The sequence below is a fragment of the Pleurodeles waltl genome, chromosome 9, assembly GCF_031143425.1.
Source record: "Pleurodeles waltl isolate 20211129_DDA chromosome 9, aPleWal1.hap1.20221129, whole genome shotgun sequence".
NCBI classification, from domain to species: domain Eukaryota; kingdom Metazoa; phylum Chordata; class Amphibia; order Caudata; family Salamandridae; genus Pleurodeles; species Pleurodeles waltl.
Window position 1 is genome coordinate 327,896,277 of NC_090448.1, and position 22,598 is coordinate 327,918,874.

Sequence of the window (22,598 nt, forward strand, 5' to 3'; positions counted from 1 at the left end):
AGAGAGATGAAGGTTTGTCTTGTGGCAGTTTTGACTCACCATAAAGTAGCTCAGAGGGTTAGTATGCATGCTGCAAAGAACAGATCTGTATTTTATGTGGATAGCTGAGTGGAATAGTAATGCTAGACTTTGCATACGCCTTAAAACAAATACATCCTATATGCGAGAGGGCCAATGGAGAGATGAGGGGCACTTTTGCCAGGTGGTAGTGAGGGAATCTGAGGAGGTTGTCATGGGGGGGGGCACCAAAAATGATTGTTGCACCGGGTGCCACCAGCGCTACAGCCGGCCCTGCTCACAATGTTAATGTGGTCCTGAGTAGGACTTGCACTCAGAGTGACTTTTCACTGAGTTTTGGCTCCCCTCATTGGTTTATTAGGCGTTATATAAATGTGACAATACAATACAGTAGAGTAGCATCTTTGCAGCATTAGAAACCAGCAGGGAGAAACAGTCCTACCCAGGACCTGTGGGTAGGACAATCCAGCAAAAGGATGCATGTGAGTAAGTAATGCAGATCTGGAGGAGCTTGTAGCTGCTGAGGTTGGTGGTGCCGCTGACATACAACTTCAGCATAAACATGGAACACCCTGCATTCCAGCCATATAGAAAACACTGTTCCTTAAGCAGGGCCTCTGGAAATACATGGCATGGGAGGGTCAAATTATGTGACAGGGTTGTGTAAAGTATGCAGCAAGAAAAGGCAAATTATGAGGCATTACCTGACACATATTGTGACAGTATTACTTCATTATTAAGTCATTTTAAACTTGTTAACACTGTCTGGGCATTTGGTGTACCTCATTAGTACCAGTTTAACATCCAGTTATAGCAATAAGCAACAGAAAACTGTCCAGTCAACCTTTGCAAAGGGCCTTCCACTGTGCGGTAAACATGAGTCGCCGAGTTTTTACTAAGCTTTGAACAGTTTGATTTTGGCTACGTGCCTTAAGTGAGTGCTGCCCCTTTTAATTCACCCAGACCAATACGGGTTTATGGCTAACCGGGGAACGCAACACAGTATATGCTGGCTTCAGGTGGCCTTGGCCCATCGGACTCGATTGCCTTCGGATCTAGTGTTACTATTTGTGGATTTTGAGAAGGCGTTCGACTCAGTGGACTGGAACTATATGCAACTGGTTCTGAGCCGAGCCAGTATGTGTCCTAGAATTCGTCGGTTAGTCCAAGCATTGTACGTTAACCCCACTACTGACTACTGAGCCATTAGTGTATCTGTTCAGGAGCGACTGTCTCTTTAAGGGATGGAGATGGGACACTGATCACGAAGGCCACATAGCATTGTATGCGGATGATGTCCTTCTTTATCTGGCAGACCCGACCACCTCTGGCCCGCATAGTCTCCACCTCTTGCAATGTTTGAAGAGGCCTCAGGACTCCGAATGAACCCCTCCAAATCCATTTTGGTACCTCTGGCACCACTGCAAGACTCTTTTGCATGGCAAGAGGCAGTACCCATCTGGAGGCTTAGTTTTAAATATTTGAGCATTTGGGTGGTGCTTCTCCCTGAAATGACCTGGTCCCTAAACCTCCAACCGCTGACTTGGTGAGCAAATGCAGACCTGCTGAGATGGTGGTCCCTTCCACTGAATGTACTAGATCGTATATCGCTCTTTAAGATGATGATCCTCCCAAGACTGCTATACATCTTTCAGAGTATATTGATTCCACTGGCTCATCCATAGTTCCGCACCTTGGACAGGACCACAACATCCTTTCTTTGGAGGGGCCCTAGACATAGATTGGCGATACATCACTGTCAGAGAGGCAAATAGGTTGGTGGGTTGGAGCTGACTATCTACATTTTCCTGCCTGGTGGCCCAACTGTTTGTTCTACTTGACTGGTTTAATGTGAGTTGGTCGGACCCGACATATCGCCTTGAACTCATGACTCTTAGCTTCCCTCAGATACTGGACATACTTTAGGCTCCCCAATTCCTAATAACATGGCACCAAGTGTAGGATAGTACCATCTTGCCTGGCATGTTACCCCCATTTTTACATGTATATAAGTTTGTTTTTGCCTGTCTCACTGGGATCCTGCTAGCCAGGACCCCAGTGCTCATAGTTTGTGGTCTGAATGTGTATACCTGTGTAGTGACTAACTGTGTCACTGAGGCTCTGCTAATCAGAACCTCAGTGCTTATGCTCTCTCTGCCTTTACATTTGTCACTATAGGCTAATGACCACTTTTCCAATTTCAATTGGCAAACTGGAACACCCTTATAATTCCCTAGTATATGGTACCTAGGTACCCATGGTATTGGGGTTCTAGGAAATCCCTATGGGCTGCAGCATTTCTTTTGCCACCCATAGGGAGCTCAGACAAACCTTTACACAGGACTGCCACAGCAGCCTGAGTGAAATAACACACACATTATTTCACAGCCGTTTTCACTGCACTAAAGTAACTCATAAGTCACCTATATGTCTAACCTTTACTTCCTGAAGGCTAGGTGCAAAGTTACTAAGTGTGAGGGCACCCTTGCACTAGTAAAGGTGCCCCCACATAGTTCAGGGCCATTTCCCCGGACCTTGTGAGTGCGGGGACACTATTACATGTGTGCACTACATATAGGTCAATACCTATATGTAGCTTTACAATGGTAACTCCGAATATGGCCATGTAACATGTCTAAGATCATGGAATTGTCCCCTCATTCCAAATCTGGCATTGGGGAGTCAATTCCATGCATCAACGGGGCTCCGATATGGACCTCGGGTACTGCCAAACCAGATCTCTGGGGTTTTCTCTGCAGCTACCGCTGCTGCCGCCCCACAGACAGGGTTCTGCCCTCCTGGGGTCTGGGCAGCCCAGTCCCAGGAAGGCAGAACAAAGAATTTCCTCTGAGAGAGGGTGTTACACCCTCTCCCTTTGGAAATAGGAGTTAAAGGCTGGGGAGGGGAGCCTCTCCCAGCCTCTGGAAATGCTCTGAAGGGCGCAGATGGTACCCTCCTTGCATAAGATAGTCTACACCGGTTTAGGGAACCCCCAGTCTCTGCTCTGGCATGAAACTGGACAAAGGAAAGGGGAGTGACCACTCCCCTGTCCATCACCGCCCCAGGGGTGGTACCCAGAGCTCCTCCAGTGTGTCCCAGACCTCTGCCATCTTGTTTCCAGAGGTGTGAGGGCATTCTGGAGGCCTCTGAGTGGCCAGTGCCAGCAGGTGACACCAGAGACCCCTCCTGATAGGTGCTTACCTGGTTGAAAATGCTGTTTTGGATTTAGCATCTTCTGACAACCTAATCTGCCAATACCCTGCAGTTAAGTCAAAAGTGCTTGGATACTTGGCAGAAGCCAGTGTATCTATCAGCTCATGGCAGCTGATGAGGGGCAGGAGGAAGAGAGTGACCCTCTCCCTGACCTCTTCTCCACCACTGAAGCTGATGGCTTAGTGGAGGGAGTTGTATTAGCAGTTTGCCTTACTGCTGAGCAGAAGGACAACTGCATAAATCTCCTTGATCAGTCCTCTGACCTCTTCTCACTGATTGCAGGTACAACTACCTGGTGTGAGCATACAGTTGATACTGGAGAGAGTTTACCTGTCAAAAGTAAAATTTATGGACAGTCTGACCATGTCAGAGACTGTATTAAACAAGAGGTACAGAAAATGTTAGATTTAGGAGTGATTGAACCTTCTGAAAGTCCCTGGGCCAGTCCAGTGGTGCTTGTCCCCAAACCTCTTAGTAAAGATGGTAAAAAGGAAATGAGGTTTTGTGTGGACTATAGGGGTCTCAATCAAGTAACCAAAAGTGATGCTCACCCTATACCCAGGACAGATGAGCTGATAGATACACTGGCTTCTGCCAAGTATCTAAGCACTTTTGACTTAACTGCGCAGGATTGGCAGATTATGTTGTCAGAAGATGCTAAACCCAAAACAGCATTTTCAACCATTGGAGGGCACTATCAGTTTACTGTTATGCCCTTTGGATTGAAAAATGCGCCTGTCACTTTTCAGAGGTTGGTGAATACAGCCCTCCAAGGATTGGAAGCTTTTAGTGCAGCATATCTAGATGATATAGCTGTCTTCTGCTGATGATCACCTGGTCCACCTGTGTAAAGTTTTTGAGGCCCTGCAAAAGGCAGGCCTCACTATCAAGGCTTCAAAGTGCCAGATAGGGCAGGGGAAAGTGGTTTATCTGGGCCACCTGGTAGGTGAGAAACAGATTGCACCACTGCAGGGGAATATCCAGACCATTATGGAATGGGCTCCCCCTACAACTCAAACCCAAGTGAGAGCCTTCCTAGGCCTCACACGGTACAACATCAGGTTCATCAAGAATTATGGCACTATAGCTGCTCCTCTTAATGACCTCACATCAAAAAAGATGCCTAAAAAGGTATTATGGACATCTAACTGCCAAAAGGCTTTTGATGAGCTTAAACAGGCCATGTGCTCTGCACCTGTCCTAAAAAGCCCTTGTTACTCCAAAAAAATCTTAGTTCAAACTGATGCTTCTGAATTAGGGGTAGGGGAATGTAGGAAATGGGGTCTTTGGTTGACAGTCAGGTTACCCCCTGTTCAAGCAAGGACCCTCACTCTAGTCAGAGTAAAAGAGAATCACCCTCAGCTAACCCCTGCTTACCCCCTTGGTAGCTTGGCAGAGCAGTAGGCTTGATTTCAGAGTGCTAGGTGTAAATTATTTGTACTAACACACAGAGGGCCTGATTCTAACTTTGGAGGACGGTGTTAAACCGTCCCAAAAGTGGCGGATATACCACCTACCGTATTACGAGTTCCATAGGATATAATGGACTCGTAATACGGTAGGTGGTATATCCGCCACTTTTGGGACGGTTTAACACCGTCCTCCAAAGTTAGAATTAGGCCCAGAGTAACTTAATGAAAACACTACAAAATGACACAACACCAGTTTAGAAAAAAAGGAAATATTTATTTAAACAAAACAAGAACAAAACGACGAACAAAAATCCGACGTATACAAGTCAAGTTATGATTTTTAAAGATTAAACTCAAAAATAGCGCTTAGAAACACAAGATGCTTCTATGAGGTGTTAACACTGCGTCGCGATGGAGTCGTTCCCAACAAGCCGACACCTGCGGCACTGGACACAGAGTCACGTAGACCCCCAAGTACAGTACCTTTGGTGAATAGTGAAAACAAGTCGATGCGCGAAGTCGGGGATTGCGGCGTTTGTGCGAAACGTTGAATCCGCGCACTTCGAGTGGCGTCGGTCATGACGTGGTCCGGCGACTTCCACGGAGTCACGGACTTCAGCGGGGCTGCTACGGCGTCGGGCCTGCGAAGGTCGTCGTGTTCCAGCGAAGATCACGGAGTCAGTTGCAGGCGGCGTCACCGGATTCAGCAGCAGCATCGGTCCAAAGTCTTCCAAAGTCTATTTTCTTGGATTTCCACCAGCTTTCCTTTCAGGGGCCCAGGTGCTAGATAGGGTACCACTTGTCAGAGCAGGAGTCTCTCCAGAGACTCCAGGTTCTGGCAGAAATAAATATTTGCTGTCCCTGAGACTTCAAACAACAGGAGGCAAGCTCTAAATCAAGTCCTTGGAGATTTCTTCACAAGATAGAAGGCACACAAATTCCAGTCTTTGCCCTCTTACTCTTGCAGAAGCAGCAACTGCAGGATAGCTCCACAAAGCACAGTCGAAGGCAGGGCAGCACTTCTCCTCAGCTCTTCAGCTCTTCTCGAGGCAGAGGTTCCTCTTGATGTCAAGAAGTGATCTAAAGTCTGTGGTTTTGGGTGTCCTTCTTATACCCAATTTCTTCTTTGAAGTAGGCCTACTTCAAAATCAGGTCTCTTTTGAATGTGAAATCCTGCCTTGCCCAGGCCAGGCCCCAGACACTCACCAGGGGGTCGGAGACTGCATTGTGCGAGGACAGGCACAGCCCTTTCAGGTGTAAGTGACCACTCCTCCCCTCCCTCCTAGCACAGATGGCTCATCAGGAAATGCAGACTACACCCTAGCTCCCTTTGTGCCACTGTCTAGTGTGAGGTGCAACCAGCCCAATTGTCAAACTGACCCAGACAGGGAATCCACAAACAGGCAGAGTCACAGAAATGGTACAAGTAAGAAAATGCTCACTTTCTAAAAGTGGTATTTTCAAACGCACAATCTTAAAATCAACTTTACTAAAAGATGTATTTTTAAATTGTGAGCTCAGAGACCCCAAACTCCATATGTCAATCCGCTCCCAAAGGGAATCTACACTTTAAGCATATTTAAAGGTAGCCCCCATGTTAACCTATCAGAGGGACAGGCCTTGCAACTGTGAAAAACGAATTTAGCAATATTTCACTGTCAGGACATATAAAACACATTACTGTATGTCCCACGCTAACCATACACTGCACCCTGCCCTTGGGGCTACCTAGGGCCTACCTTAGGGGTGCCTTACATGTAAGAAAAGGGAAGGTTTGGGCCTGGCAAGTGGGTACACTTGCCAAGTCGAATTTACAGTTAGAACTGAACACACAGCCACTGCAGTGGTAGGTCTGAGACATGATTACAGAGCTACTTATGTGGGTGGCACAACCAGTGCTGCAGGCCCACTAGTAGCATTTGATTTACAAGCCGTGGCACCTCTAGTGCACTTTACTAGGGACTTACTAGTAAATCAGATATGCCAATCATGGATAAGCCAATTACATACACATTTTGTAAAGGAGCACTTGCACTTTAGCACTGGTTAGCAGCGGTAAAGTGCCCAGAATAACAGAAACAGCAAAATCAGAGTCCAGCACACATCAACAACCTGGGAAACAGAGGCAAAAAGTTAAGGGAGACCACGCCAAGGATGAAAAGTCTAACAGGGCAGTTCTATCACAGCTTAACACTGGGGGCCAGGATCAACCTGTTGCTTTTATTAGCAGGAGGTTGACCCCTAGCAAAAAGTGTTGGTCTGCCATAGAGAGGGAGGCCTTTGCTGTGGTCTGGTCCTTGAAAAAGTTGAGACCAGACCTCTTTGGTACTCACTTTATTGTTCAGACAGACCACAAACCTCTATTAAGTCTTAAACAAATGAAAGGTGAAACCCTAAATTGCTTAGGTGGTCCATCTCCCTACAGGGAATGGACTATACAGTGGAACATAATAGACCTGGGAGTACCCACTCCAATGCAGATGGACTCTCCAGATATTTCCACTTAGACAATGAAGACTCATCTGGGCAAGGTGAGCCTTATTGTCCCTCATTTTGGGGGGGGGGGGTTGTGTAGGAAAGCATCATCTTGCCTGGCATGTTACCCCCATTTTTACATGTATGTAAGTTTGTTTTTGCCTGTCTCACTGGAATCCTGCTAGCCAGGATCCCAGTGCTCATAATTTGTGGCCTGAATGTGTATACCTGTGTAGTGACTAACTGTGTCACTGAGGCTCTGCTAATCAGAACTTCAGTGCTTATGCTCTCTCTGCCTTTACATTTGTCACTATAGGCTAGTGACTACTTTTACCAATTTCAATTGGCACACTGGAACACCCTTATAATTCCCCAGTATATGGTACCCAGGGTATTAGGGTTCCAGGAAACCCCTATGGGCTGCAGCATTTCTTATGCCACCCATAGGGAGCTCAGACAAACTTTTACACAGGACTGCCACTGCAGCCTGATTGAAGTACCGCACATGTTATTTCATATCCATTTTCACTGCACTTAAGTAACTTATACGTCACCTCTATGCCTAGCCTTCACTTGCTGAAGGTTAGGTGCAAAGTTACTAAGTGTGAGGACACCCTTGTACTAGCAAAGGTGCCCCCCATAGTTCAGGGCCATTTCCCCGGACTTTGTGAGTGCGGGGACACCATTACACGCGTGCACTACATAGAGGTCAAAACCTATATATAGCTTCACAATGGTAACTCCGAATATGGCCATGTAACATGTCTAAGATCATGGAATTGTCCCCCCATTCCAAATCTGGTATTGGGGAGTCAATTTCATGCATCCCTGGGGCTCCACTATGGACCTCGGGTACTGCCAAACCAGCTCTCTAGGGGGTTTTCTGCAGCTACCGCTGCTGCCACCCCACAGACAGGGTTCTGCCCTCCTGGGGTCTGGGCAGTCCAGTCCCAGGAAGGCAGAACAAAGAATATCCTCTGAGAGAGGGTGTTACACCCTCTCCCTTTGGAAATAGGTGTTAAAGGCTGGGGAGGGGAGCCTCTCTCAGCCTCTGGAAATGCTTTGAAGGGCACAGATGGTGCCCTCCTTGCATAAGCCAGTCTACACCGGTTTAGGGAACCCCCAGTCTCTGCTCTGGCATGAACCTGGACAAAAGAAAGCAGAGTGACCACTCCACTGTCCATCACCACCCCAGGGGTGGTGCCCAGAGCTCCTCCACTATGTCCCAGACCTCTGCCATCTTGTTTCCAGAGGTGTGAGGGCACTCTGGAGGCCTCTGAGTGACCAGTGCCAGCAGGTGACGTCAGAGACCCCTCCTGATAGGTGCTTACCTGACTAGGTGGCCAATCCTCCTCTGAAGGCTATTTAGGGTCTGTCCAGTGGGCTTTTCCTTAGATAATGACTTGCAATAATTCACCAGAGTTCCTCTGCACCTCTCTCTTCGACTTCTGCCAAGGATCGACCGCTGACTGCTCCAGGACACCTGCAAAACTGCAACAAAGTAGCAAGAAGACTACTAGCAACATTGTAGCGCCTAATCCTGATGGCTTTCTCGACTGTTTCCTGGTGGTGCATGCTTTGGGGGCTGCCTGCCCTCATCCTGCACTGGAAGCCACGAAGAAATCTCCTGTGGGTCGACGGAATCTTCCCCCTGCTTCAGCAGGCACCAAACTTCAGCTTCACCAGTACTCTGGGACCCCTCTCATCCTGACGAGCGTGGCCACTGGAACACAGGTGGTGGACCCAAGTGACCCAGACTGTCCAGTGGTCCAACTGTCCAAATTTGGAGGAGGTAAGTCCTTGCCTTCCTTCTCCCGACAGTAATCCTGTGCACTGTGTGAAGTGCAGCTACAAGGGCTTTTGTGCACATTTCCACAGAATCCTGCATGCACAGCCAAGCCTAGGTCACCAACACTCTGTCCTGTGATGCTCAGCTCCCTGAGTTGATCTCCGGTGTCGTGGGACCCTCTTCTGCAGTGTTGAGATGACCGCCATGTTCAGACTTCTTGAACCTGTGTTCAACAACTTCTGTGGGTGCTTCCTGCTTGTATGTGGGCTCTCTATGTTGCTGAGGGCCCCCTCTGTCTCCTCACCCAAGTTGCAACATCCTGCTCCTTCCTGGGCCTGGGCATCACCCTTTTTCTTTAACCGTGACTCTTGCAGCTAGCAAGGCTTGTTTGCGGTATTTTGCCAAGGAAACAACTCTACATCCTCCAGCACTCCGTGGGACGTCTTTTGCATAAAGGAGAAGTTCGTACCACCTTATGTTGATGCAGAATCTTCAGCTTCTTCCATCCAGAGGCAGCCATTTTGCACCTTTATCTGGGGTTTTGTGGGCCCTTGCCCCCCCTGGACACTTTTGTGACTCTTGGACTTGGTCCCCTTCATTTGCAGGTCCTCAGGTCCAGGAATCCGTCTTCAGTGCTTTGCAGTCTGTTGTGGTCTTTGCAAAATCCCTTATCATGACTTTAGTGTGTTTCTGGGAAAATAGTAGTACTTTACTCCTACTTTCCAGGGTCTTGGGGTGGGGTATCTTGGACACCCTTAGTGTTTTCTTACACTCCCAGTGACCCTGTACACATTACACTAGCCTAGGGGTCCATTCGTGGTTCGCATTCCACTTTCTTAGTACATGGTTTGTGTTGCCACTAGGCCTATTGCATCCTATTGTATTCCACAGTGTTTGCACTACTTTCTGACTGTTTTACTTACTTGATTTTGGTTTTTGTGTATATTTTGGGTATTTCACTTACCTCCTAAGGGAGTGTATCCTCTGAAATATTTTGGCACATTGTCACTAAAATAAAGTACCTTTATTTTTAGTAACTCTGAGTATTGTCTTTCTTATGATATAGTACCTATATGATATAAGTGGTATAGTAGGAGCTTTGCATGTCTCCTAGTTCAGTCTTGGCTGCTCTGCTATAGCTACCTCTATCAGCCTAAGCTGCTAGAACGCTACTAATCTACTAATAAGGGATAACTGGACCTGGCACAAGGTGTAAGTACAATTGGTACCCACTATAAACCAGGCCAGCCACCTACACCAAGGACCTAGATGGTTTTCACGCTGTGGAGGACGGCCCTACATCACACTCGGTGGATGAATATCCTGACTCAGCAGAGTCCCATTTGGAGAGGTACTTGGCTTTGGGAATCAGCAGTGCTGAAAAGCTTTGACAAATGGGATCTGCTGGGCATCTCTCACCTCGGGGATGTGTGGAAAGGAACGCATATGTGTTAATTTCAATACGCACAAGTGACCTACCAACTCTCCCACACCCAATTCTTAAAGTACCTCCACCTCCACCATGCACTACATACACACATAACAAGCACAGATCCCGTTCCAGAGTACAGTCCACTGGAAGCCAAACTACATATGGGGCGCTGGGGAAAGGGGGAATATCCCAAATATATAAAATGTTTATCAACAATGCCCAGGTGACCTGAGCCATATCAAACACAAGTGTGAATGGTGGCTGGGTCAGTGGAAGATGATGACTGGAGCGACACCCTAATGGCGATCAGAGTTATTACTATGCCCTTCTGCCTCAGGATAATACAAACATGCTACCTTTATGGGGCCTACCTCTCCCCTGCTAGACTGCACCGGGCTGGGTTCTGTCCAACACCTGCATGTCCTAGATGCAGGACTACTCCTGCAGACTTTTATTACATGGCATGGACATGTCCTCCCATCCACCGATACTCGGTAAAGATTCTTGATGATCTCACCGAGATGATGGGTTGGGAGGTCCCGGTATTCCCCAAAGTGGTGCTGTTAGGGATGATGGAGGATGTGGAAGGTACAAGAGCTGATCGCTCTTTTGTAGGAACTGTATTGTTAGTGGCCAAGAGAGACATTGCAGCAGGCTGGAATAAGTCTGCATTGCCGACCCTATCGAAATGGAGGCGAGGAGTTGACTGGTGTGCACAGCAGGAGAAACTGGTCTATGAGGTGCAGGGATTCCTTTGCAAAAATACTAAAATATGGGGGTAATGGGTAGGCCAAATGACTTGATAGTTTGTTGGGGTCATGTCCCATTGCCGATATTGTTCTATGCATCCATGGTCTGTTTTTGGAAGCAAACTAATGTGACTTCCTGTCAACTGACAATAATGTGTTGGCTCTGTAGATTGCCACGCCTTACCTTTTTCGTTTTTAAAATTAATAACAATTATTTATCAAACAAAAGCTTTGAACAATTTGACCTAGAAACAAAATGTATTTATTGACAAAATATGCAGAACATGTGGCAGATGATGAATTATAAGGCAAATGCGGCAAATCTACAATTATGCAAAAATCTACGCACCCGCACAATCGCATACTTCCAGTGACCTTGTCCAGAAGGAATTAATCAATAAACAGTTATATTGGGCTTTCTTTGTCATCCGTGCTATACCAACACAATCAATGTGACAAAAAGGCACACTTTTATCATTTCTAATCTAATCCACATATCATAAATACAAGGTATAGATAGCTCAAAAAACTATAGGTGCACCTGGTAAAGGTACAGTGCAAGTGAAGAAGGTGAACTAACAAGAATTTAGAATACAATGCGCACATACCCACTAAATCAAACCCAGAAATCAGTTAAGTGGGGCAATCTGCAATACTTTGTGTTACTTTCTCCTATTTTGTACCGCTAAAAAATATGGTCCTCAGTACTCAAAAACATAGAAGCTCTTGCTGGAGTGTGATGTGATACATCATTAAGTATCGTGATTTCTTAAGAGGTTCTGAAAGTAGGCTACAGCGCACATCTCAGTGGATATGAGCCGAGTTCAGTGCTGATGTACATTCCCATTTCTTCCACCCATTCCAAATATGAATTTTTAAAAGATAAAACTATAATATTCTGGACATAGCTGACATGTTGCCAATAGGAGCCATATTGGGTCTATATTTGATAATCACAGTAATAGTGGAGTTAAGGATGGGGTGTCCAGGATATTTTGCTCAGGAATCTCAGAGAGCAAATATGATTTTCCTGAACTATCATAACTAGAGCAACCTGAGTCTCAGGGGTCCAATGCCCTTGAATGTGCAAATTCTTTCAATGTGATGGATTGCTCACATTTTGTGATAAAGGTGATTCTAGTAGCAAAGTTGGAAAGACACTATGGCCCTCATTACAACCCAGGCGGTCGGTGTTAAAGCGGCGGTAATACCGCAAACAAGCCGGCGGAAAAAAAATGGGATTATGACCGTGGCGGAAACCTCCAACAGAGACAGCCACTTTAACACTCCGACCGCCACAGCGGTACAAACAAACAGCGCTGCGGACACCGGCAACAGACAGGCGGAACACAATGTACCGCCCACCCTATCACAACATGGCTATCCGCCACCTTTTCCGGGGCGGAACCAACGCGAATAAAAACACGGCGGAAACAGTACACAGAAGGGAAAACACTCACCTCTCCACACCCCAAGAGGAACCAGGACGCCATGGAGCCCGAACTGCAGATCCTGCCGGCAATGGTCTTCCTGCTCCCCTATCAGGAGCTCCAACGACAGCGGCGGGAGGGGGGGGAAGAGAGTGACACACACAAGCAACACGCAACACCCAAACCCCCACCCTCACCCACAACACCATATACACATGCACATGCTGCAACATTACACATACACCCCGCCCACCCCCCTTGAATAACACAAGGACAAAAGGAAATGATTGTAACAATTGTAATTTAAAAAAAACTCAAAATCCAGTATATACAATTATGTACACCAACTACACAAGTCCGGATAGTGCACCAATGAGGTCCGTGGACCACTGGGCCCAAAATGCATGGGTGAGGCCCACACTAGATACCTGACTCCAAACGGAGAGAACACTGGAGGGGCATCACATAGAAAATATACAGGCACCTCAGGGGGAGGGGGGCACCTCAGCCTGATGAACGCACAATGCCACTGCTCCACAAGGGGGCTCCATGCCCATTGATGTATCCTGGGGAGTGCAAAGCCACAGTCTCTCAAGTCTCTCCAGTGGGTGGTTTGCCCACTGCTGCATCCTGGGGAATGCAAAGCCACAGTCTCTCAAGTCTCTCCAGTGGGTGGTTTCCCCACTGCTGCATCCTGGGGAGTGCAAAGCCACAGTCTCTCAAGTCTCTCCAGTGGGTGGTTTCCCCACTGCTGCATCCTGGGGAGTGCAAAGCCACAGTCTCTCAAGTGGAATACAGTCTCTACTGGTTCTGGAGGGGGCTTTGTGCCCAGAGTGCTTCATCCTGCCAAGGACTGAGGTAGTTGATGCCTTTCTCCACTGGTTCTGGAGGGGGCTTTGTGCCCAGAGTGCTTCATCCTGCCATGGACTGAGGTAGTGAATGCCTTTCTCCACTGGTTCTGGAGGGAGCTTTGTGCCCAGACTGCTCCACGTGCACTGTGGCCGCAAACAATACACTCACCTGGGTGTGTATGCCACGAGATTGCCGAGGTACAGGTAGGTTGATATGCCATGGAGGCAGAGACATACTCCACACTGCTGCAGCTTTGCATTCCATATGCAGGTGACAACTGTGATGACAGTGATGCTTCATGGAAGCTGACCAGGCTCCTGGAACTCACCACCAGCCTCGGAAGACTGACCACTCAGGAAGTCGCGGGCTGCTGGCGGTGCTTGCGCCGGTGTCAGTCGCGGCGGCGCTTGTGGCGGGGTCTGTGGCGGCGGTGCTGGCTGCGGGGTCTGTGGCAGCGGTGCTGGCGTCGGGCTCTGTGGCAGTGGTGCTGGCGGCAGGCTCTGTGGCAGCGGTGCTGGCGGCTGGCTCTGTGGCGGTGCAGGTGGCGGTCTTCTCCGCCGTACAGGTTGGCGTCAACGTGGACAGAAGGTGTGACACTGGTCCCTCAGTCAGTGCCACCATGCCCTCTCCTGACCTGCCCTTCAGTTTCTGGCCCTTCCCCACCTTTGATGGTGGCGCAGCTGTCTTGCCACTATCCCCTTTCGTTTTCCCTGACCCCTTGGTGGTAGGTGTTTTCGGCTTCTCCCTCCGGGATGTGGGCACCTTTTTCACCTTGGCAGGTGGGGGAATGTCCTTGCCCTCGCTCCGTGGCACACTAGCAGCCCTGATGGTTGGCGCACTCCATGACCCCACAGATGTTAGCACCACTGTGCCTGGGGATGTGGTGGCTGAGGTGCTGGGCTGGGACCGGGAAAGCCTGTCCCTAGGGGAAGGACGGGGGCAGGAGGTGTAGGGAAGAGGTCAATATTAGCCAGGAAATGCTTTTTAGACACACTGGGATGGAGGGGGTTTGGGAGTGGAGGTAGAGGTAGTGGTTGAAGGAGGTGTACATCTGCTGAATTTGGGTGAAGATGCATGGGGTGGAGACTGTTGTGAGGTGGATGGCTGTTGGGTGGGTGTGTGCCGGCGTTTGTGTCCTTTGGGAGGAGGGCTCACTGACACACTGGGAGAGGACACTGGGGATGTGTGAATGGTAGTGGGGGTGGTGAGTGCACGTGAGCGGTGTTGGTTTTGGGCGTGCTGGAGGTAGTGGCTGAGGATGTAGTGCATGCAGGTGTGAGTGGAGACGAGACAGGGATGGAGGAGGGAGACGTGGAGGAGGGGGACACAGTGGATGCGGTGGATGTTGGTATGTGTGCATGTGTATGATGCTTGTGTGAGTGTCTGTGAGATGTGTGGTGCTTATGTTTGCCTGAGCCACTCTTGTGTGTTGAGGTGTGAGCATGCTGGTCTGATGGTGTGCTTGGGATTGGCTGAGGTACAGGGGATTGGGTCTGGGTGGAGAAAGTTGGAGGGGGGAGGCTGGACACAGGGACAATGGCTGCCATCAGTGCTGAGGCCAGAGCCTGAAATGCTCTCTGTTGGGCTGCCTGCCCAGAATGAATGCCCTCCAGGTATGCATTTGCTTGTTGCAAATGCCTCTCAACACCCTGGATGGCATTCAGAATGGTAGACTTCCCAGCAGTGAGGGATCTCAGAATGTCAATAGCCTCCTCATTCAGGGCAGCAGGGCTGACTGGGGCAGGGCCTGAGGTGCCTGGGGCGAAGGAGATGCCCACCCTCCTGGGTGAGCAGGCACGGGACACACGCTGACGGGCTGCTGGGAGGGCGGTGCTGTTAGGGGGGATGGCGGCTGTACCTGTTGATGCGGGTGGCACAGAGGGGCCCGCCACCGCAAGGGAGCTCCCATCAGAGGAGGAGTCGCTGTCACTGCTGTCTGCTCCTGTCCCAGCCGTGGAGCTCCCCTCGCCCTCCGTCCCACTGTAGCTTCAGACTCCGTTGTTTCGCCCTCCAGGGCCAAGTGGGATGCAGCTCCCTCCTGCTCTGGTGCCACTGCTCCTCCGCCTGATGATGCTATTGCACACAAGAACAGGGAGACCACAAAAAGGGGGTGGGAGACAGAAGAAAGACATGTTCAGTGCATGCAACACCACTACTGTTTCGGACACAACAGATACAGCAGCCCTCTGCACTACGCCATGCACTTATAGTTTCTAGATTTATCACATGCCCATGGGGTACAAGGCCTAAACCCGATTGCTGCACACCTGGAAGTCACAAGAGCCTGACTATGTGTAGATGGCACTAACCACTAGTGGGCTTGGGATGCCACAAAGCCTGCCTCACAAGGGACCTTGCCTACAAAGCTCGCCCTGGCATAGGGGAACCCTCTGCCCACCTCCCCCGCCCATACACCTTGTAATGCGTGCAAAGTCAGCAGAATGATAGTGTACTCACCCCCTTGTGGCTGCTGTGATGCCCTCAAGCGCCCATCCAACTCCGGATACGCCACTGCCAGGATCCGGAACATCAGGGGGGTCATGGTGTGACTGGCACCTCTCCCACGTTGGGAGGCCATCCCCAGCTGGCCGTCCGCCATCTTGCTCCAGCGGCGAAGGTCCTCCCATCTTTTCTGGCAGTGGGTGCTCTGTCTGTGGTGGACCCCCAGGGTCCGGATGTCCTTGCGATAGCATGCCAAATATCCTTCTTCTGGTGGGCGCTGACCTAGAGGAATAGTACAGAGGAAAATAAAAATCTTTGCACGTCCGGACCCTCATCCTCTTTGGCCCACGTTCCCACCCTTGCCCTGACGCACATACACTCACCGTCCGCACATGCAGGCCTTAGCCCCCCCCCCCATTTTTCTTCCAGCCACACCACTCCAAACAGGCATTGCCCATGCAGCATTCTCACAGTGTGCTCACCTGTTTGTCTGGAGGACCGTACAGTTGTGTGTACTGAGGGAGGACCCCATCCACTAGTTTCTCTAACTCCTCCGAAGTGAAGGCAGGGGCCCTTTCCCCAGACACATGAGCCATCGTCGCTTCCAGACTGAGGTCACAGCAGCACTTGCAGTGTAGGTCCTCTCCTGTTGAAGGTCAGGTATCAAGTGAGGGAAGCAGACAGAAAATGGCAGTCACGTCAGCGGCGGTCCGTACCGTCACCGCAGGCGTACATCGTCATTGGCTCCTGGGACCCATAGGGTCCAATGTTAACCAATGCAGGATTGAGCAGCGGTCTTCGACCGCCTACCGCGACGGTGTACAACGCCAGCGCAGTTACCTCATATCCCCATGTCCCACCTTACGGGTCAGGCAGCCGCCATTTCAGGGGGCCACATGGCATTAAGTTTAACTGCGTCACACCAATGTAGGCCTTGCATACACACAGTAACAGGCACATTGCGGATTAATAAATGTGTGCAAATGACATTTTGTGATACCTCAGTGTTGGCTGACTCTCTGCTCACTGTTCTCGTCCATAGGGCACATCCGCTGGGGCAGGTGAGGAGATGGCGGCATCCTCCGGTGTACAGACCGCTGGTGGCCCTGTCGACAATGGAAGAGAGACACGTAATAGTCACCTACAGACTTGATCGTGCAACAATCCATGAACTGTGTGCCCAGTGGAGCCAGACCGGATGTCACCTATCCGCCATCCCACAGGGATACCCCCTCTGGTGCAGGTCCTGTCAGTACTCCATTTCCTGGCAAGTGGTTCCTTTCAAACAACAGTGGCCATTGCATCAGGGATGTCCCAGCCAATATTCTCTAACGTGTTGTCCAGAGTGTTGCCTGCCCTGCTGAAACACATGCGCAACTACATTGTGTTCCGTCAGGTAGAGGATTTGCCCACAGTGAAATGTGACTTCTATGCCCTGGGACATATCCCCAGCATCATAGGTGCCATTCATGGGACACATGTGGCCTTGGTACCCCCCACACGAGTGAACAGGTGTACAGAAACCGGAAGAGCTACCATTCAATGAATGTGCAGATGGTGTGTTTGGCCGACCAGTACATCTCCCATGTGAATGCCAAATTTCCTGGCTCAGTGCATGACGCTTACATTCCGAGGAATAGCAGCATCCCTTATGTGATGGGGCAACTCCAGAGGCGGCTAATAGGTGAGGACAAGGACCCAATACAGTGTGAATAGTCTGGGACTGGGGTTGTGTGTGTCTAACAGTTGTCACTCGACATTTGCAGGTGACTCTGGTTACCCCAACTTGTCATGGCTACTGACCCCAGTGAGAAATCCCAGGACAAGGGCAGAGGAACGCTACAATGAGGCACATGGGCGAACTAGGAGGGTGATTGAACGGACATTCGGCCTCCTGAAGGCCAGGTTCCGGTGCCTTCATATGACAGGTGGTTCTCTATACTACTCACCAAAGAAGGTGTGCCAGATCATCGTGGCCTGCTGTATGCTGCACAACCTGGCTTTGCGACGGCAGGTGCCTTTTCTGCAGAAGGATGGTCCAGCTGGTGGTCTTGTGGCAGCTGTGGAGCCTGTGGACAGTGAAGAAGAGGAGGCAGAAGAAGAGGATATCGACAACAGAAAAAACATTATCCAGCAATACTTCCAGTGAAACACAGGTAAGAAGATGTCACTGCCTCCCACATCTCATACTATTGTTGGAGCTAGCATACGTCTGTCATTTTCACTCAGTGTATGGACCCTGACTTGTCACTTTGCCTTTCCATTTAACAGATGTGGGTCCCACTTTGTGCCCTCTGCTATATTTCCCCCAGCCCTACAGCTGTGTTTCATCGGTATGTGAACAATTAAATTGACATTGCTATATTCCATAGTTATTGCAATTACACATTTGTGAAAGCACAGACTGACTCCAGATTGTTTTGTGATTGAAGTGTGTTTATTTCTGTGCAAATAAGTGGATGGGGTTGTGAGATGGGCTGGGGTGATGGTGAAGGAAGGTCCATGGCAGAGTCCAGTATATTTGTTTCAAAGGTGCATTGTCCAAAGGGGCATAGGAAGTGGAGCAAGGCCAGTTGATGGATGGACAGGGTGACAAAGTGGGACAGAAGGGTGACATTCAGGGGGATCTCATTTCCTGGCGGGGGTCTTGGCAATGTTCTCTGTCTTGTTCCTGGATCTCAGGGACCGTTTGCGGGGTGGCTCTCCATCTGCCGAGGGTGGGGTGCTGGTGTTGTGGTCCTGTGGCGGTGCCTCCTGTCCACTAGCACCGGCGGAGGTGGAGGGCTGTTCATCATCCAGGCTAGTGTCAGGGGCCCCTTGTTGTGCCACAGTGTCCCTCCTGGTGTTGACAAGGTCTTGCAGCACCCTTGCAATGGTGACCAGGGTGGTGTTAATGGACTTCAGTTCCTCCCTGATCCCCAGATAGTGTTCCTCTTGCAGCTGCTGGGTCTCCTGAAACTTGGCCAGTACCGTTGCCATTGTCTCCTGGGAATGATGGTACGCTCCCATTATGTTGGAGAGGGCCTCGTGGAGAGTGGGTTCCCTGGGCCTGTCCTCCCCCTGTCGCAAAGCAGTCCTCCCAGTTCCCCTGTTTTCTGTTCCTCTGTCCCCTGAACCGTGTGCCCACTGCCACTGCCCCCAGGTCCCTGATTGTCTTGGGTTGGTGGGTTTGCCTGGGTTCCCTGTAGTGGTGGACACACTGCTGATTGATGTGTCCTGGGGACAGAGGGATGGGCCCGCTGGGTGGGTGCTGTGCTGGTGTTTCATGAGGGGGGAGGCTCTCTGGTGGCTTGTGGCAGTGTTAGGGGAACCGACTGTCCCGAGGTCCCTGATGGGCCGGGCTGGTCATCTTGATCCAGTTGTGCAGAGCTGCTGTCATCACTGTGGGTCCCTTCTGTGCAGGGACTGGATATGCCTCGTACCTCCTGTCCGGTGACGTTGGGTAAGGGTCCTGCAGGGGTGTAAAGGCATGATTATTGCATCTGTGTGTGCCATCGTGTGCAATGGGTGAGTGACCCTGTACTCCAGTGCCTGCATTCTTGTCTAGGTTCTAGTGTGATAATTGGTTTGGGGTCTGTGCGGGTATCTGTAGTGGACATGCTTGGGTGATGGGTGTCCATGCATTGGTGTTACATGCAGGGCTTGGTTTTGGGATGTGTGAGTTGTGTTGGTGGGGTATCTGTGGCTTGTTGGGGTGATGGGTGTGAGGGTAAGGGTGGGAGTATGTGATGGCATGCAGGTGGGGTGGGGGGATAAGGTAGTAAAGATTTGCCTTACCAAAGTCCAGTCCTCCTGCTAATCCTGCAAGGCCCTCAGGATGCAGTATTGCCAAGACTTGCTCATCCCATGTTGTAAGTTGTGGGGGAGGAGGTGAGGGTCCACCGCCAGTCCTCTGTACAGCAATCTGGTGTCTGGAGACCACGGAACGCACCTTCCCCTGCAGGTCGTTCCACCTCTTCCAGATGTCATCCCTAGTTCTTGGATGCTGTCCCACTGTGTTGACCCTGTCGACGATTCTGCGCCATAGCTCCATCTTCCTAGCAATGGAGGTGTGCTGCACCTGTGATCCGAATAGCTGTGGCTCTACCTGGACGATTTCCTCCACCATGACCCTGAGCTCCTCCTCAGAGAACCTGGGGTGTCGTTGAGGTGCCATGATGTGGTGTGGGTGATGTGTGAGGTGGTGTGTGTTGTGATGTGTGAGGGGATGTGTTATTGTGTGTTGTTTGAGATGTGTGGATGTTGTGTGAGTGATGATGTTGTGTGTCTGTGGATGCTGCTGTTGTTTAAGGTTGTGTATCTCTCTGGCCTGCTTTCAATTTCTGGTAGGAAGGGTTTGTGTGTGATGTTGGTGTGTGCTTTATATTGGATTGGGTGTGTCGGTGTGGTGGGTGTATGTGTATCAGGTGTGTGTATTTCGAATTGGCCAATGTGGTTGTGTTTTGTAAATATGTGTGTATTTTGAGCACAGCGGTGTGTACCACCAATGGAATACAGCGGTTGAAAGACTGGCACGTGGATTCGTGGGTCGTGATAGTCTGGGCGTATCGCCAGTTTATCACTGACCTCTGGTGTGGCGGACTTGTGTGGGTGTCTGAATTATGGCGGATCCCGAGCTGTGGGTCGTAATAGCTGTAGCGGAATTCTGCTGCCGCAGCGGTGTGTTGGCGGTCTTCTGCATGGCGGTAAGCGGGATTTACAGCCAGGGTTGTGATGAGGGCCTATATCTAGCAATATCATTCCAGATTCCTTAATAGAAAGACTGCTTTCAATCTCACCCTATGTAGCTCTTTCATTAGCTTGGGAGTATGTTTAGGAAACCCAAAATTAGATAACCCTTTCGAGAGGTATCACTGCTTTCTCAGAACTAAGGCTTTCTCTGCATCAAGACTTGCTATAGTGAGCTTGGTTTTCACTGTCTGTATAGAGTCCACCTTGGAGATTCCGATGTCTGCCTCTTGGAATTTGTCATGGCTAGTGAAGAACTCTTTTCATAGCTGATAATAGACGGTAGTGTTTTCCAATAGTTCTATCAAAATTGTTTAAATCCTTTATAGGCCACAGTGTAAAAGCCTTATTAAATTGACAATGGAATGCAGTGATTCCTTTTTGGGAAAACTGCGATCATGACGTGGAGGGCTACATATTTACCGGGTCTATGTTTCCAACTTCTGCATTTCAATCAACGGCTGCATTTTGACCTTCTCCTGTGTATATTTTTATGAACAGAAAAATGCAAAGATGTAAAAAGGCAGAAAGGGCTTGGAGGAAAAACTATAGTCCAGAAAAGAACGTATTGCATAAACAGGCTCTCAAGACCTATATGACCTTGATTAACTTTGCGAAAAGAGAATATTAAAAAAAAAGGATAAAAAGATATGGTGCACCACTGATGCTGGCGGTAGGGCTTTCCTGGTGCTGCTAGATCTATCTGCAGCATTTGATACAGTTCCACATGACAGATTGCTCATCCGGCTTTCAGGAGACTGGCATTAAAGTTAATGCCTCGTAGTGGCTGAAACTTTTCTTTCAAGAAGTGTGGCTGCCTCCTTTTGTCTCTAACCATCAAACTGTCTCTGTAGGAGTCCTGCAGGGCTCATCCCTGCGCCACACAATATTCAATATTTACGTGTCTCCACTTGCGGACTAGAATCCTTTGGACCTAAAATAGTATCTTATGTGGATGATACACAGATTGTTTTTTCCTTTGACAAGGGAGAGCCAATAGATCAGGCTACCATTAAACCCTGTTTGCCTGCTATCTTCCGCTGGATGAGCCTCAATCAACTGAAATGTACCACTATAAAACAGAGGTTCTCAGGATTGGACACAATTTTGATCTCAGTTTGATAGCTCACTGACCAGAAGGAGTCTCCCTCCTAATACCCATGCGGAAGTTGTCAAAAACGTAGGGGTCAAATTTGAAAAAACTTTGGGGGTCATTCTGACCCCGGCGGTCTCAGACCGCCGGGGCCAGGGTCGGCGGGAGCACCGCCGACAGACCGGCGGTGCCCCGCAGGGCATTCTGACCGCGGCGGTTCGGCCGCGGTCAGACTAGGAAAACCAGCGGTCTCCCGCCGGTTTTCCGCTGCCCTACAGAATCCTCCATGGCGGCGGAGCGCGCTCCGCCGCCATGGGGATTCTGACACCCCCTACCGCCATTCTGTTCCTGGCGGGAGAGGATGGCGGTAGGGGGTGCCGCGGGGCCCCCGTAAGAGGGCCCCACTTTGTATTTCAGTGTCTGCTTTGCAGACACTGAAATACGCGATGGGTGCCACTGCACCCGTCGCACCTTCCCACTACGCCGGCTCAATTCTGAGCCGGCGTCCTCGTGGGAAGGTTGATTTGCCCTGGGCTGGCGGGCGGCCTTTTGGCGGTCACCCGCCAGCCCAGGGCAAATCCCAAAATACCCTCAGCGGTCTTTCGACCGCGGAGCGGTATTTTGGTGTGGGAAGTCTGGCGGGCGGCCTCCGCCGCCCGCCGGACTTAGAATCACCCCCTTTGTCTTTCCATCCTCATATTAACTCAATGGCAGGCTAGTGCTTCGGCACTCTGGACACGGCAAAAACATTTCTGCACTTTCTCTCGGTCCCAATAAGAATTACCGTGATTTTGGCCTTAGTGATGTCCAGGCTGGACTATGTTAATGCTGGCCTTCCGCAGAACCTACTGAGGAAACTACAGACAGTACAGAAACCAGGTTTCCTCTCAGTCTCCCTAGAAGGGAGTATATCTCCCCACATTTATGAAGCTTACACTGGCTTCCTGTAAATAAGCGGATTTTAT

At 49.9% G+C, this 22,598-nt stretch overlaps 1 protein-coding gene across 1 annotated transcript in view; it reads left to right on the forward strand.

The window, feature by feature from the left end:
* Positions 1 to 22,598, forward strand: part of LOC138259247 (cadherin-related family member 4-like) — a 329,970-nt gene that overhangs the window by 265,723 nt on the left and 41,649 nt on the right. The window lies entirely within an intron of this gene.